At 43.2% G+C, this 2815-nt stretch overlaps 1 pseudogene; it reads right to left on the bottom strand.

Annotated features, from left to right (window-relative positions):
* Window positions 1-341: 341 nt before the first annotated feature.
* LOC102263922 lies at window positions 342-1957 on the bottom strand (annotated as a pseudogene).
* Window positions 1958-2815: the final 858 nt, after the last annotated feature.

Genomic DNA, 2815 nt, shown 5'->3' with positions numbered 1-2815 from the left:
CTTGGTTTTCCCGGGATTCCCCTGAACTCCAATTATGTCTCCCTGACACTGTTATCGATACGGATAAACTCTTCCTCTGATGTATAACTTCTGGAATTGGCCATGACTTGCCACTTGACCCCCTTTCCTCGAAGGTCACAGAAGATGAGCTTTACCTTGGAAGCTCTTGGGGCATGGGTCCTGCCTGCCACCTTTAAGGTGATGTCTCTCAGGTGGTCCCCAGGCTGCAGGTGACTGTATTCTTGGATGAAGTGAGTGAGCAAGACGTCTACATGGAACTTGTGTGGGTACGGGTCTCCCCCACTGGCCTTTCGCTGGTGGGCTGCTGGGCTGCCAATCCGTTAGCATTGGTTTGGGTCCAGGCTCTCCTTGGCTCCACATCGTTTGTCAGTGGTGTGGTTGGTGGCCGCAGCAGTGGCCTGGCTTGGTTGTTTCTCACTGAGCTCCTTCTGCTTGGATACCTTCTTCTCAGCTTCCAGGCATCTTTTAAGCTCCTTCTTTTATGAGAAAGTGGCTTGTCCTTGTGAAGGGCTGTGAAAGGAGCAAGTTGACCCAGTTGCAGCTCCCCCTCACCCGACTGTGCCCAGGAGGTTTGGTGCAGGGACCCCCTAACAGGCCTGACAGCAGCTTGCGTCAGCATGGCAGAGCGCCATGGAGCCAATGATCACCTCCGCTTACTGCTCAGTTTCTTCTGGCCACCATCCACATTCACCACGGAAGGTCAAATCTGAAAGGTGTTGAGAGTTTTTATCATAAAAGGATGTTGAATTTTTTCAAAGGCTTTTCCTGCATCTATTGAGGCTTTTATGCTTTATTTTGTTAATGTGATGTATCACATTAATTGATTTACAGATGGTGATCCATCCTTACATCCCTCATATGAATCCCACTTGGTCATGGGGAATAATCCTTTGAATATGTTGTTGAATTCGCTAATATTTTGTGAATATTTGCATCTATGTTCATCAAAGATGTAGGCCTATAATTTCTTTTTTATGTAAGAAGTTACAAAAAAAGAATTTACAGGTTTTGGTATCGGGTAATGCTGGCTTTATACTAGTAAAATGAGTTTGGAAGCTTTCCTTCTGCTTTGACTTTTGTAAGTAGTTTAAACTCATCTAAGAAACATCTTATACTGTGTGATGATCTCAGAGCAGATGATACATTTCTTTCTGCCTCATTATTCAGGATCAAGTCCAAGCATCTCTGATGATATCGTGTTTCCTTGTCTTTGAGGCCAAAGTGAAACTGAGGTAACAGATGTAAGCAAGGACACAGCAGTGTGATCTCTTAGGGAATGCTGCTCGGCTCACCCTTCTTGGTTTTCCCGGGATTCCCCTGAACTCCAATTATGTCTCCCTGACACTGTTATCGATACGGATAAACTCTTCCTCTGATGTATAACTTCTGGAATTGGCCATGACTTGCCACTTGACCCCCTTTCCTCGAAGGTCACAGAAGATGAGCTTTACCTTGGAAGCTCTTGGGGCATGGGTCCTGCCTGCCACCTTTAAGGTGATGTCACTCAGGTGGTTCCCAGGCTGCAGGTGACTGTATTCTTGGATGAAGTGAGTGAGCAAGACGTCTACATGGAACTTGTGTGGGTGCGGGTCTCCCCCACTGGCCTTTCGCTGGTGGGCTGCTGGGCTGCGAATCCGTTAGTATTGGTTTGGGTCCAGGCTCTCCTCAGCTCCACATCGTTTGTCAGTGGTGTGGTTGGTGGCCGCAGCAGTGGCCTGGCTTGGTTGTTTCTCACTGAGCTCCTTCTGCTTGGATACCTTCTTCTCAGCTTCCAGGCATCTTTTAAGCTCCTTCTTTTATGAGAAAGTGGCTTGTCCTTGTGAAGGGCTGTGAAAGGAGCAAGTTGACCCAGTTGCAGCTCCCCCTCACCCGACTGTGCCCAGGAGGTTTGGTGCAGGGACCCCCTAACAGGCCTGACAGCAGCTTGCGTCAGCATGGCAGAGCGCCATGGAGCCAATGATCACCTCCGCTTACTGCTCAGTTTCTTCTGGCCACCATCCACATTCACCACGGAAGGTCAAATCTGAAAGGTGTTGAGAGTTTTTATCATAAAAGGATGTTGAATTTTTTCAAAGGCTTTTCCTGCATCTATTGAGGCTTTTATGCTTTATTTTGTTAATGTGATGTATCACATTAATTGATTTACAGATGGTGATCCATCCTTACATCCCTCATATGAATCCCACTTGGTCATGGGGAATAATCCTTTGAATATGTTGTTGAATTCGCTAATATTTTGTGAATATTTGCATCTATGTTCATCAAAGATGTAGGCCTATAATTTCTTTTTTATGTAAGAAGTTACAAAAAAAGAATTTACAGGTTTTGGTATCGGGTAATGCTGGCTTTATACTAGTAAAATGAGTTTGGAAGCTTTCCTTCTGCTTTGACTTTTGTAAGTAGTTTAAGAAGGATAGGTATTAATTCTTCTTTGAATGTTTGGTAGAATTAACCTGTAATGCCATCTGGCCCTAGACTTTTATTTGTTGGGAGTTTTTTTATTACTGCTTCAATTTCATTGCTAGTAATTGGTCTGTTCCAATTTTTATTTATTTCTGGTTCAGACTTGAAAGATTATATACTTCTAGGAATTTATCCATTTCTTTTAGGTTTTCAAATTTATTATTCATAGTATTCTTTAATAATCCTTTGTATTTCTGTATGGTTGTGATGTCTCTTTCATATATGATTTTATTTATTTGGGCTCTCTTTTTCTTGCTGAGTTTGGTTAAAAGTTTGTCTATTTTAAAGAACCAGCTCTTAGTTTTATTGATCTTTTTATTGTATTTTTAAT

Source organism: Myotis brandtii, unplaced genomic scaffold (genome assembly GCF_000412655.1).
Source record: "Myotis brandtii unplaced genomic scaffold, ASM41265v1 scaffold268, whole genome shotgun sequence".
NCBI classification, from domain to species: Eukaryota; Metazoa; Chordata; class Mammalia; order Chiroptera; family Vespertilionidae; genus Myotis; species Myotis brandtii.
This window is presented reverse-complemented; position numbering and strand designations above follow the sequence as displayed.